The 14,912-nt window shown below is 39.4% G+C and overlaps 1 protein-coding gene across 3 annotated transcripts in view; it reads right to left on the reverse strand.

The window, feature by feature from the left end:
- The window catches only part of PLA2G4A (phospholipase A2 group IVA), a 164,511-nt gene that overhangs the window by 147,429 nt on the left and 2,170 nt on the right, over positions 1-14,912 (reverse strand). The window contains exon 1 of one of the 3 annotated variants that reach the window (XM_060643670.3): positions 9,408-9,865. The exons of 1 other annotated variant lie outside the window; for it this stretch is intronic. The gene's annotated coding sequence lies outside the window, so the exon portion shown is untranslated. Of the gene's footprint in view, positions 1-8,195; positions 9,381-9,407; positions 9,866-14,912 lie in introns of those variants that run through there. One more of the 3 variants, XM_060643669.3, reaches the window with a different exon arrangement.

Consider the following 14,912-nt stretch of genomic DNA (forward strand, 5'->3'; position numbering starts at 1 on the left):
GACAAAATTTTGGAAGTCACAAGAGAAAAAAGGTTCATCATGTACGAGGTAACCAAAATAAGATGAAAACATGACCTCTCATCAGAACAGAGGCTTGAAATTAGGAGGAGGACATATTCAAAATTCTCAAAGAACAAAACTCTTAACAATGTATACTATACCCAGCAAAATTATCCTTCAAGTGAAGGAGGCAGAGGCTGTCAGACTGGATAAAATCTGTTACATACAAAAGAAGAACGAAATCCAAATAAGATCTGTAGTTTAGTTAATAGCTTTATGCTAATGTCATTTTCCTGATTTTGATCACGTTCTATGGTTATGTAAAATGTCACACTGGGGAAATCTGGGTAAAGTGTATATGAGAACCCTGTGATTTTTTTTTTTGTCATTTCTTAAATTATTTCAAATTTAAAAAGTTATTTAAAAAGTCCAATACATGTTGATAGATCTAGTTTATATGTGCAATTTTCATTCCAAAGTTCTAAAGAAGTAACAAAAGAGTCCTATGGGAAAACTGACTAAGGTTTACTTTCTTCAGGATAAAATTACTGGTCATTATTGTTAGACGGTGACAGCATTTTCAATTCCAGTTACAAATAGGCACCGTTTCATCCTTTTATTTATTCCCCTTCATAGTAGTAGATATTTTAAGTTTTTGTGAAATTAAGGCATTCTGTCCAGCTCACCACATTAAACACTGGGAAAATGTTTTTTCCCCCACATCTGGCTCAGTCCTGGAAATCTTATTGCAAGCAGGTTGCACAACGAGTATCACAAATGCTCATGAACCAGCAGTTTGGGAGGTTTTGTGTTTTGTCTTTTATAACTAAGCTGAATAACCAGTGTCGGTGAGTATACATGGTTTTTTTGTTTTGTTTTGTTTTTGGCTGCCCTGTCATTAGAAACTTCCTGAACACTAATGAGAGGGAAATTTGGATATGCTCTTTAACATACTTGCCTGTGCAATGCAACTTTTGGCTTTCCATGAATGCTTAGTAGTGTGTGGTCTGTCCAAAACGCTTTTAGTCGTACTGTCAGGGCAAGACGGGCTTCTCTGGGAAAAGTGAACAAGAACCAGAAACACAGACTAGTCCATTTTCTTTCCTGCACAGTGTGATAGGACAACAGGAAGGGAAGAGGCCATCACTAGGTTTGTGGCCTCTGGAGGAAAGGTGGATAGGCGAAGGATCTTTTTCTCTTTCCTTCCATTTCATTGTGTGACAGAACAGAGGAGGTACTAAGAGACTCAGCATGGAACTAGAGGCAGGCTTCCCTGCTGGAACCAGACTGATCTAAGTTCAAGGTTGTCTCCTCTTTTCTCTGACCGTACGATCCTGATCTTCCATTCCCAAACCTGTGAAATGGGGGAAGTGGCCCCCACACCTCACAGAGGCAGTGGGATGATGAAATGAGAGAACACATGTCAGTCATCAAGCACAGTGCCCAGCAGGTCACAAATACACAAAATAATCATTTGCAATTGTTGTTTATGAAATTGGCGCTTCCCCCCACCTGCCTCCGCCAAATTGCTTCAATTTCCTGAGACTTCTTTGGCTCTTTGGAAATTTCTTTTTTTTTTTTAATTTTTTTAACGTTTATTTATTTTTGAGACAGAGAGAGACAGAGCATGAACAGGGGAGGGTCAGAGAGAGAGGGAGACACAGAATCTGAAACAGGCTCCAGGCTCTGAGCAGTGAGCACAGAGCCCGACGTGGGGCTCGAACTCACGGACAGTGAGATCGCAACCTAAGCCAAAGTCAGATGCTCAACCGACTGAGCCACCCAGGCGCCCGATGGAAATGTCGAAGAAATTCAAGTAGGCAAATTTGTTAAGCAGCTCTTACAAAGACTGTGTACTTTTTCATACTCAACAATGAGTTTTAGTTAGAGATTGTACTCCTGCTTTTGATCTGCTAAAATTTAAAAAAATATATTGGGCCACTAACTTGTCTGCATCCAAACTCAAAGCTTTCTCCATTATGCTGGATATAGAAAGGGGTTCCAAAAGCAAAAAGGGCAAGGTGCCATGGTTCCCACCATCACCATCTTTCCCACCATCACCATCCTTGTTACAATGGCATGACTAAAGTTTGAAATTCTTAGATTATTTTGCTGGAGCTTTTTTAAAACCTAGGCCAAGCAAAGAGTTCGCTATCATCAACAGGCATAGAAAAATAAAGAAACAGCAGGAATTAAGATAAGTAAACGAATGGCTTTTTATTAGATAGAAATGTCTCTCAAGCCATATTCTCAGTGTACCACAGACAATCTGTTAAGAGAATTTTCCTGTTCCCAAAGAAATCTAAAAGCATGCCACCAGATACAAAGGTGCAGATTTATTCCCTCGGTCTGTTTCCTAAACCAGGAACCCAATGGTATTGAATTTGCCTCCCATTTCCCACAGAGAGACACCTGGTCCCAGTGGCTAATGTCCATGCTATTCCTTTTGAACTGATTTTTTCTGCTCTGTTTTTACTCCTAGGTCTCTGGTACTGCTTCTTTATCTCTCAAACTTCTATTATTGAAAGTTCGTTATGTAAACAAACCAGTATATATGGAATTCCTACTAGAGTTTCAGAGAAGAAGTAGGCAGTTTCAAATAGAAAAGGCTTGATAGAAAAGGTGAATAAGCTGCTATTCAAAATCCTGATCAAGCTTAGATGTAGAGAAATGGGAGATGGAAACACTTTCTCTAGGAAAAGGACATGAACAGTGAGCCACAGCCACATTGGAGATGCTCTGTCCTGTCTCAGTTTCGTCCGGTGCTGTGCCACTGCCCTCACACGTTCTCTACAGGATAGTCTCTGCCTGCCCCTCAGGGTTCTGTGTAAACTTACTCTCTGAAGTAAACTATCTCTTTATTGACTGTCTTTACTATCTCCTTATCCTACAAGGTTAGGACCCTTGGATTTCTTTTTGAGCTCTCTCACCACACTGTTATATACCACATTACCATTATATTTAGCGTATGTCTCCCCTCACTGTGAGCAGCATGAGGGAAGTTCTAGCTCCTTCCCCTGCATGAGCCCCAAATGATCCCTCAATTACTACTAACTGAAAAGATGAATGAACAAATGTGGGCATTTGTATGGAGTGCAGGGGAAAACCACAGATGAGGTCTTGTGTTGAGAAATAATCAAGGGGAAACAAAGCCTATTTATAGACCCTAGACCGACAAAACTGGAAGACATTTTAGCAATGTTTACTTTATTTTCTTTTTATTATTTTTTTAATTTGCTTACTTAATTTGAAAAGTTCACATTCATTAAACATTTCCTAGGTGCCAAGCACGGAGCTAAGTGATTTATATACACCACTTCATTTCGTCTTCATAACAAGAGAGGAATTATTATCGCCATTTTAGAGATTAAACAAAACAAAACAAAAACCTTAAGAAAAGTTAAGTGATTTGTCTAATTGGCAACTCAAATTGAGGCAGACAGTCTCCCAAACCACACTCTACAAGAGAATTCTGTCTTCCAGGAAGACTAAGAAACTTTCCCCAGGTCATACGGCCCTAGAATCCTGACCCTCTGCCTCACATCAAATTCTTACTTTCTATACCATTCTGCCACTCCATCAAAGACCCTAAAGGACAGGCATTAATTCCAAGACATCATACAATAAACAACTGCATGTGAAAGAATCTTAGCAGAGAGATGGCATGATGGGAGGAGCACTTTGTATTAGTTTGCTAGGACTATGGTAATAAAATGCCACAAACTAGGTGGCTTAACCAAATAGAAGATTATTTTCTCACAGTTCCAGAGGCTGGAAGTCTAAGATTGACCTGTCAGCAGGATTGGTTTTTTTTCTGAGGCCTCTCTCATTGGCTTACAAATGGCCACCTTCTCCCTGTGTCCTCACATGGTCTTTCCTCTATGCCCACATGCCCCTGGTGTCTCTATGTGTGTCCAATTTTCTTCTTCTTATAAGGACACATTCTGAGATCCTGAGCTTAGAGCTTCATCATATGAATGGAGGGTGGGCACAATTTAGTCTAAAACACACCAATAATGTAAACATAGCCATTAAATAAGAAGCATATGGTCGCTAATGGAGAAATACGGTGTTTGAGGAGAAAGGGGCGCAGCCAGCCAGAGAGGTCCAGATGTGTTAGGAAATGCATCTAAAGGAGAACTGTGGATGTGATAAAGAGGAGAGGCCACAGCATCTTTTAAATGGGCACGCCTCCCTCGCCCGGTTATTTAAAAAGAGCATGCATGCGTGCACCGGATGCATGCATGCGTGCACCGGATGCATGCATGCACACACACACACTCTATAACTGAAACACAATACGTAACAGTTCATTCCACCACTTCACAATTGCGAAGTCTAATCCAGATGAACCTATTGCAAGGGCTGAGGAAACTGGCCTGCCCAGTTTCACACGCTGCATTACAAACAAAGTAAGAATGTTGCGTCACCCCTGAGCCAGTTGTCAGCTTTTCTTTCCTTGACTCTCTGGTTTGCTGTTATTTTCCATTGTTTCATCTCTAGATGGCCAAAACCAAGCCACCATTCTCACTGTATGTCCAGTTCACAAAATTTTAAAATTGGAAGAAATATGCACAACTACCACCCAGGCAGAACTTCTTTGTGCAAATATACAAGCTGAGGCCTAAAGGTATAAACAAACCTAGCGGAGAGACCAAGGGCAGACTGCTCCAAAATGTGCCACTTTGGCGTATTGAATATTTTGTTTATTTATTTTTAAGGGTTTTTTTTGTTTTTCTCATTTTTTTTAATGTTTATTTTTGTGAGAGTGACAGTGCAAGTGGGGGAGGGGCAGAGAGAGACAGACAGACAGACAGACAGACAGAATCTGAAGCAGGCTCCAGGCTCTGAATTGTTAGAGCAGAGCCCAACGCGGGGCTGGAACTCACAAACTGCAAGATCATGACCTGAGCCGAAGTCAAACGCTTAACCAACTAACTGAGCCACCCTGGAGCCCATGCATGTTGATTATTTTAAAATAAAAGTTACTTAAGAAATAGCCAATGCAAAAAGAACACTCTGACTGCCACATCCCACCGTCCCACCCCCACCTTTGTCTACAGAAAGCAGGAAATAAATCTCCCATGTGAAAGGTACCCTCACTGGACCAGAAGGTAAAGAGAGACATCCCCATCACCAAAGATAGGGAATTCCGAGCTGAAAAGGCTATTTGAACAATCTTTGTTACTTTTAGTAATTTAGTACCTCAACCCAAATTAGTTTAGGATTCCTTATCAATTAAAGTGCCTAAACATAAGTTTTCTTTGTCCTGTCTATTTCTCACAGATTTATTGTCTCTGTCTAAAAAGTATACAAACTGCCTACCCTGGTCATTTCTTTAGAACTTGCTTCTATGCACACATAATTAAACTTTGGGTTTTTTTTCTCTTGTTAATCTGTCTCATGACAATTTAATTCGTAGACCAGCCAGAAGAATCTTGAAGGGTAGAAAGAAATTTTTCCTCTTGACACTAGCCAAGTTCACCCAGTAGGAAAAACAGCTGAACAAAGTCTTTCACTCTCAACCAGCTACTCTTTCTTTGTACCCTACCACATTCCCTCCTCTCCCCTGCCCTTCACATACTCAGGCTAAAAAGGAGATGCATCCAAAATAAAAAGGATATAAATATATATATATATTTTAGCCTGACCAAAATCTGAAGTTGCCAAGTTATTATTTGATGGTGCAGAATAGGCTCAAGATATGAATTTGAGAGAAATGAAAAACTGAATTTCTATGGTTGGTCAAATAAAGTTTTAAAAGAGTCATTTTCATCTTTTACACTTTTCCGAATTTGAATTATAGTTATAAGATGTTAACTTGCAAATATGAGGTGGACTATTTAAAAAAAAATTCCTCTTGCCACATAGACGAGTATGGAATAATACCACATTGACAAGTGTTAACTATATTAGGTTCATTTTCAGAAAACGTAGAATAATGTTCTTTTACTTAAAAGAAACAGATACATTAATGCCCTTGGTGTTACCACTTTTTAAATATACCTAATGACATGACACAAAACGCTAGCAAAAAGAGAATGTTTTGAGAAGCATGTTTACTTCCACAGCTTTCTCTCTCCAGACCAGGAGGTTTGCAAAAAATGCTCCCCTAGAGAGTATTTGTGTTTTGTTGAGGGTTCCACTCCCCCTTAATTGATGCCCTTTTTTCATGACGTACTCAAGATTGCCACAGGAGGGGAAAGCCATATCTTTTTTCTAAAGTAAACAGTCTAGGGAAAACCCCCAGGAAAATCGTCATGTTGGCTTAAATGTTTCATGAGAACCATTTTATTACTGAATGAAATTATCAACATTTTGGGTTTGTTTCACTCTTCAACTGACACAATAACTATTTCAGGCAGCTAGTGAGGTAGTGAAAATATGGATGTTGACTGTGAACTTGAAGTGGAAAAGGTTGACAAATAAATATAGCAGGACTGTGGAAGATAAGAGGAGCCATACACCCACCCATCCGAGGCACTACCAGGAAGCGAAACCACTAAGCTGGAAATGAGCATTCTACTTGTCCTGGATTGTGTTACATGAAATAGGAATTCAAATCCACTGTTCTTTTCTCAGGTTGTAAGGAGCTTTAGAAATTTGCTTCTAGATACTGTGAATGGCAATTCGCTTTTTAAAATAAACCGGAAACCCAGTCTTTTGAAGGATGAAGAGCTGTGTAAATGTGCATTTGAAGGCAATACCCTCAGGAGTTCTTGATCTTTTTTGTACCATGGACCACTCACTCTGGCCATCTGGCAAAGCTAACCCCTGAGTAGAGTATGACATTATAAAGTTCATGAAATAAAAACATTGGATTACAAAGAAAACTGATTTTATCAAAATACATGGAGTCTATGCAGTCTAGTAGACCCCTTATATGATACTTATATATGCTTCAGAGACTTGCGGTATGTTTTCCCCCTCTACTTCTGTGGAACTAAAGTTCTAAAGTTCAATGTAAAATTTTTGAGGACCGAAGAGCTCACAGCACCATAAAGGGTAAAATGATAAAAACAAACAACAACAACAACAAAAAAAAACAGTTCTTTTTTGTGCTCTGCTAGCACCATAATAAATGTATAAACCCAATCTGAATATTTAGACGTTGCATGTAAAAAAACACAGGCTGGAATAAATTAGAAACACCATCATTTGCTTCAAAACAGGAAATTTACATTTTCTCAACCTTAGAGCAACAAGCTAGAGAACAGTACCAAGGACATTGGTAGAGTCTGTAAGAATATTTCTACTGAGCTTCTCTGCTGGTGACATAAATGTCCCTCCCTCCCAGTGAGCTTGCAAAAAATATGAAATTAACAAAAACAGTGCTACATTCTCCCCTTCAGTTTGCAGATGTCCCCTTCATTTTTGGACAGGAAGAAGTTAGATAACTACATCTAAACCACAGCCTAACAAATATGGCCAGAACCCAGGAATAAAGTACAGAATGACTTTCCAATTCATGGCGTGTCTCATTGAGGTAGGAGGAAAGGAGGCCAGAGAAGAACCTTGAGTGGCAAGCAGTGCATCTGGAAAAGGTCCGAGCCAGATGCAAACTTAAGTGCATTTGACCACAAAGAGCTTCCCCTCCTCTGCATGTTGCCAGGCTTGACCCACACAGACTCATTGCTCTCATTCAGGAAAGTGCCCAGCCATCCTTAGTGCAAAACTAAAGAACTTTAATGTTATAAGGATTTAAATATATATATATATATATATATATATATATATATACACATATATATATATACATATATATATATAAATAATGAATTTTGAAAAAACAACAAGATTTTCTTCTAAACTTTGAAGAAATGTAAGAGTCAGTATTTCAATAATATTGTCATTCCTGAAAAAAACGTGTCGATTATGGTAACCAGCTGTTCTCCAAAGTTCTAAGGATTAAAAAAGAAAAGGAAATGACTTTTAGTTGCAAAATCAAGGATGTATTTCAGGTTGATGAAAGAACATCCTGATAGCAAGGCTATAAAAGAAAAACTTTTTCTGATGGTTGATTATTACTACCACATGTTTTGGCCAGCCTTATACTATAGAGCTCTAATGGTTCAAATTCTATAAAGCAACTTAACTATCTTGAGGGAGCACTGATGGCTTCCAGGAGCCTGGAGAAGTAAGCAAAAGCTGAGGAAAGCTGAAGGGTATGATATAAGGCAGACATAAGAACTTACCTAGGCACCCAATAAAGGCCGGCACAGCAACTGTTAGGCAATCAGAATTTAAAATGACAATGACAGTTCTAGCAACTAAGACAAGAAGAGTAAAAAGCCCAGTATGGTGGCTCCTGGAGCAGGTAAAGGCACTGAGATTTGCCAAAGTGATATCCAGTCCAGGCAACTGGAAAGGTAAGAATCCGACAAGAGTGAAAGCAACAAATTCAATCCCTTCCTACAAAATGCTAGAAATCAAGCCAAGTTGTAATTACTCCCTGCTAGTTAATAATTACCTTAGATAAAAAGGTCTGTATTCTATAAGCTCATGAATTTCTATGCATTGTTTTAGGTGTTTTGTTTTCATTTTGTGTTTTGGCTCAGGGTACTGCCTGTTCATCTTAAGGATTTCCAGATTTTCTTGCTTGCTTGCTTTCAAAACTCCCACTCTAGAAGAATTCAGCCATTCTAGCTTCTCTGGGTTTGCTCCTGGCATTTAGCTAGAGAAAAACCACATAACCTGGCAGACTGGTTTTATTTTCGGTTCACATTCTCAACATTCACAGAGGCCCTGGACACTACACTGTATCTTTCTAAGTTTTTCCTGTGAATTTGCATCCCCATTCTAGAAAATGGCTTTCTTCTCCATCTTGCCTCTCCCCACCCCCCTCTTAGCTGGTGACCTCATCTCCCTTCCCTGAGAAAACAACACCAGAGGGAAGTGTCTTATCTTCCCACCACCAAATCAGCAAACTCCCTGTACTTGCACTTCAGTCCCGTTTGCCTTCACCAAGGAAGCAGAATTCCTCCTCCTGTTAAGAGACCTGACCCCGCAAGTGGCTCTTGGGACACAAAAGCCCTCTCTCTTCTGTAAGTACATGATAGTCATACCTCTCTTTTCTGAACAAACAAAATGACTTTCTCCTGATGACCTGATGAGCAAGCCCATAGAAGTCCCTCTGCTTCATATTCCTCCTCCCTCCATGTTTCCACGTTTCTGCTGCATTTACCAACAGATTTCTCCAGAGGGCCAGTTGCTCACAGGGTATCCGTGCTCCCAGAGTCCTCACCCCCCATCCACGGGCAACCTCACGCACACTTTCTGTCCCCATCACTCCACTGAAACTGCTCTTAATCAAGATCACTAATGACCACCAAGTTTTCAAGTGAAGTCACTTTTCTACCCTCTGTTTCCCTGGAACCACTTTGCTTCCTTTGCACCCACGACATTACCCCAATCTCTGGTTTTCCATCCAGCTTCTTGCTTGCTTTCTCGAAGGCTCAGGTACCAGTGCTTTGCCTGGAGCCCCCAGCGCAAGCCACACCCTTCTCTCTCCATTCACCTCCTACGCTCTCTCCTCTCTCTCGGCTTCTCATCCCTCACAGCCTCACTTTATGCTTACGTTTCACCTCAGGGAAACTTTTCCGTCCTGCCCCTCTCCAGATTATTCTCAACTGTTGGAATCAGGTTGCTTCCTTTATCATCTGTTTATTGTTTGCTTAATTATCGCCTCTCTCTTCCAAGAGGGAATTAATCACACCTGCTTTATTCACCCAGGTCTCCCCTACAGGGATCACAGTGCCTAGCATGTAGTCAGTCTGAATTAAAACTTCCTGAATTGGTGAAGGAGTAAATGCATACAGCCCAGTGATCACAATTCCTGGTAATATTAGCTCTGGATTTTTCTTTTTAACCCAACAAGTAAAATTCTTTTTTTTTTTTTTTTTTATGTTTACTTATTGTTGAGAGATAGAACATGAGCAGGGGAGGAGCAGACAGAGGAGACACAGAAGCAAAAGCAGGCTCCGGGCTCCGAGCTGTCAGCACAGAGCCCCACGCGAGGCTCGAACTCATAAACTGTAAGATCGTAACCTGAGCTGAAACCAAGAGTCAGAGGCTTAACCGACTGAGCCACCTAGGCACCCCTCAGCAAGTAAAATTCTTAAGTGACAGAGAGAGCGCAGATTTTCTAAATTGTTTCCTTTAATATCTGTTCTTTTTCTAAGTATTAAAAAGATATATTTTTCCTACCATTTTTCTAGGAGTGCTATATACTATATTAATAAAACAGTATTTTCCTCATAGAAAATTATGATTTATACAAATGTGTTTTCATTCTGACAATTGTTCACGAGGTATTAATCAACCAAACCAATCTGTCAATCTAAAACATAATTTAGGGGCACCTGGGTGGCTCAGTCAGGTAAGCATCTGACTCTTGATTTCGGCTCAGGTCATGATCTCATCATTTGTGAGACTGAGCCCGCACTGGGCTCCTCACTGAAAGCACAGAGCCTGCTTCAGATTCAATCTTTCCTTCTCTCTCTGCCCCTCCCCCCTACTCTCGCTCACTCCCTCTCAAAATAAGTAAACTTTAAAAATAAATAAGTAAATAATTTCAACAGGAAGAATTTCTGCAAACACTGAAGGAGTCTCACAAAGTTGATTCTTTTATTACTTTTCATTGATAGCAGAGACATCATTAGTGGTAAGGGTAAGAAAAAAATCCCATATAAATATTATGAGCTTTCATGTATTTAAAATATAAATTCTTGGTGAACACCGCCTCAAAAAATAAGTACCAAGTGGTAGTCTATAAGCAACCATCTTAATAATCTGCAGTTAAATTTTTAACCAAGAAATCTTTTTAAAATAGAATTTTTGCTATGTGGCATCTTCCTAAAATATGTTAGTACCATCTTCTAAGGATCAAGGGTCTAACAATACTTTGAAGTTCTTATCTGAACGTGAATTCCCATTACATATTGAAAGCAGTGATTTAGAAGACTGTGCCATGAACTACCGATAACTCTGGTGTTACCTTTTTAAGATCTAAATTTGTGACCTCCATCAATTTTAAATTCATCTGCCTCTTCTTCATGACAGTTGAATGGAAAGGAATATAATACCCGTTTGAGGTTTACGGTATATGTAACAAGGGACTGATGGACATTAAGCAATCTTAATTACAGGGGCACCTGGGTGGCTCAGCCGATTAAGTGTCCAACTCGGGCTTCAGCTCAGGTCATGATCTCGCAGTTTGTGAATTCAAGCCCCACATTGGCTCTGCACTGTGGCACCTACTTGGAATTCTCTCTCTCTCTCTCTCTCTCTCTCTCTCTCTCTCTCTCTCTCCCTCCCTCTCCCTTTGCCCCTCCCCTACTTATACACCCTCTCTCTCTAAATAAATAAAATTAAGTCATAAAAAAAGACATCTTAATTACAGATGCAGGTGCCTATACAGCATGTCCTCACAGCTGCATGCATCTGTAGGCCCTTTTCCCCAAACTGCTTTTCTGTAAATTCTTACATAATTGCTTTAAATTTCTTTCCTCAATACTTTCCTAATATTGAACCAAATACATGTAAAAAGTCTACAAAATGGATTACCCTGTTGTTTCAATAAATTAAAAATGATATTTGTACAAAGTGGAGATAAACCGTACTTCCAAACAAGGTTGTAAAGGTAGACTAAGAATCAGAAAGGATCAAAAACACTGAGATTCACACAGCAAGAGCAGCAAAATTTTGGTGCATCTCTTTTTTTCTCAGGCAGGTGCAAGTATCAAAAGATCAGAACAGTGTCTGCTCTGGTTACTGTCCTCTTTGGAAAGGACTCCAGAACCAACTAACCGTTGGGTCCCCCCAACTGTCCCCGCCCTAAGCGTCAATGAGTAGATGAAGAGATGCTAGTAAATTCATTTTCTCTAAGTTGGTTCTCAGAGTGGCTCAGTCGGTTAAGCGGCCGACTTTGGCTCGGGTCATGATGTCACGGTTTGTGGGGTTCGTGGATTTGAGTCCGGCGTCGGGCTCTGTGCTGACAGCTCAGCCCCTGGAGCCTGCTTCAGATTCTGTGTCTTCTTCTCTCTCCGTCCCTCCCTCACACTCTGTCTCTGCTTTTGTAAGCATTCAAACAAATTATAAATAAAAAGTTGGTTCTCGACAAATATGGATGCTATTTTTCCTACAAAACCTTCATAAAGAATCGTGTAACCCTTAGTCTTCATCTTCTCTACATGAAACAAGTCGAGATGTTCCTGGAGCTGTGGGACATTCTACAAGGGTGTTGGCCCACTTCCCTGAACCCTCCTCAACTTCTCTGGTTTTGTAGACTATGACAGTCTATGAGAATAAAAATGGCTTTCTTTCATTTTTCTATGCATCTCACCCATTTTTAAAGAACAGGTTTCAGGCGACAATAAGAACAATTTTCCAAAATTGAGAAAAGCAATAGTTATAGAATTTGTACTTCCAGTTTAATGTTTAGCCTTTGATATTAAGACCCTCCCCAACACTTCAAAATTATTGAGGACCTTTTTTTTTTTTTCAATATATGAAGTTTATTGTCAAATTGGTTTCCATACAACACCCAGTGCTCATCCCAAAAGGTGCCCTCCTCAATACCCATCACCCACCCTCCCCTCCCTCCCACCCCTCATCAACCTATTGAGGACCTTTAATAAGGCCTTTGGTTATGTGAGTTATTTCTTTTAAAAAAAATTTTTTTAATGTTTATTTATTTTTGACAGAGAGAGAGAGAGAGAGAGAGAGAGACACCTAGCATGAGGGGGAGGGGCAGGGAGAGAGGGAGACACAGAATCTGAAGCAGGATCCAGGCTCTGAGTGGTCAGCACAGAGCCCCGACGTGGGGCTCGAACTCACGGACCATGAGATCATGACCTGAGCCGAAATCAGACACTCAACCAATTGAGCCACCCAGGCGCCCATTGATTATGTGAGTTATTTCTATTGATATTTACCATATTCAAAATGAAAACTGAAAAATAAAGGATTTAAAAATCACATTGAAAGAGGCAATTCATAAACAAAGACACATGAGTGGCCAGTATAAAATTGCCCAACCTTATTTCTGAAAAAAATATACATTTGAACAAGATACCATTTTTCATATAACAACTAAATTTTTGGATTTATTGTTGTTTGTCCCATGTGACTGATAACACGGTGTTAGCGTTATCATAGGGAAGTTCTACTCTCGCATACTGCTTCTAAATTGATACAATTTTTCTCAAGAGCAAAATGGCAACAATAATTGCTAACCTTCCGTGAAATTCTGTTGAGCATTTTTGAGAATCCTTCAAACACTCAATTATTATTATTACTCCTATTTTACAGTGGAGAAAAGAGTGCTTTGATAAAGCAACTGGCTTATGATCTTACAACTTGTAAGTAGTGAACTTTTGTTAAAACCTGGGCGTACACTCTTAAGAATCTATCCAAAGGAAGTACAATCTATCCAAAGTTGTGCACAAACATTTACATAAGGGTCTTTGCTGAAACGTTATTTGTAACAGTAGAAAACAAATCCACCTGAATATCCAAAAATCAATGATCAGCCAATATAACATTTCCACAGTCCAAAAATTACATGCTGGTGAGAAGCACTCTTATTCATGGGTAGATAGCCATTACTTGTCCAGTACCTGGCACACAGTAGGGACTCAATAATATTTGCTTCAGATAAGAATGAACACAAACTTATACACAAGTATAAAAAAATCATGTTTTAACAGACAATATCATGCCTGAGGGGTAAGCATGTTATAAAATAGCAAGAGTAGCGTGTTAAACTAATGAAATAAGGAGGCCGTTAGATAAGGTGACACTAATGCCTTGGTGGTCTACATAAGCAAACCAAAGTCCAAAACGGTCTAAAAACTAACCCTACATATTGAAACCTAAGGACAACCAACCACAAACAGCCAACTAGGCTTTAAACTACAGCCAATCAATAATTTTGTTACATTGATTCCACTCTTTCTTGATAGAAGTCTCTTTTTGGAGAGCCTGCTGGGGAAGTGCTTCTGTCCACTTTTGTTTTGCACTGTCTCGTTCCACTTAACTGTTGCTCAAATAAACTTTAAAAATTTTTGATATGCTTCAGCTTACCTTTTAACAAATGTAATCACAATTTTGTAAAATGTACCTGTGAGTGTATGTACAGAAAAATGTCTAGAAGTATAAACAGATGTATATAAATGAATTCCTGTCTCTTTGTCTCTGTACTGATGCCTAATAGTTAATAAATATTTGTTGACTGACTGAATGAATGAATGAATGAATGACATTTTAAAAACAGCCCTTGAGGAGGGGCACCTGGGTGGCTCAGGTGGTTGAATGTCCGACTTGGGCTCGGGTCATGATCTTACTGTTCATGAGTTCCAGCCCCACAAAGGGCTCTGGGCTGACAGTTCAGAGCCTGGAGCCTACTTCAGATTCTGTCTCCCCCTCTCTCTGTCCCTCCTCTGCTCATACTGTGTCTCTCTCTCTCTCTTTCTCTCTCTCTCTCTCTTAAAAATAAACATTGAAAAAAATTTTTAAAATAGCCCTTGAGTGGATTATAGGTCATTTTTTCCTTTCCTCCTTTGCAATTTTCTATATTTAATGAAATTTAAGCAGTGAGTATGAATTATCTTTGTAATAAACAAGAATATTATAAAACAATCATGCAGGGAAATATTGTTAGGAATTTTGGAATAAAAACAGCAAATACAGACATCCCATAATCCAATAAAATATAACTTGTATCTTATTTTCCTACTTGTTTTATGTGCTGCATCAACAATTAAAAATATCAGATGTTACAGAAAAATGGCAAGCTTAATATTACACAGTTAATTATTACTGGGGTTCAGTATAGAATCCAGGTCACTTGGTAGTTTTTTCCATTACACCACACTGCTTAGAGTCCCAGAACACTAATGAATGAATGACAG

This window comes from Panthera onca, chromosome F1 (genome assembly GCF_046562875.1).
Source record: "Panthera onca isolate mPanOnc1 chromosome F1, mPanOnc1 haplotype 2, whole genome shotgun sequence".
In the NCBI taxonomy this organism is placed as follows: Eukaryota; Metazoa; Chordata; class Mammalia; order Carnivora; family Felidae; genus Panthera; species Panthera onca.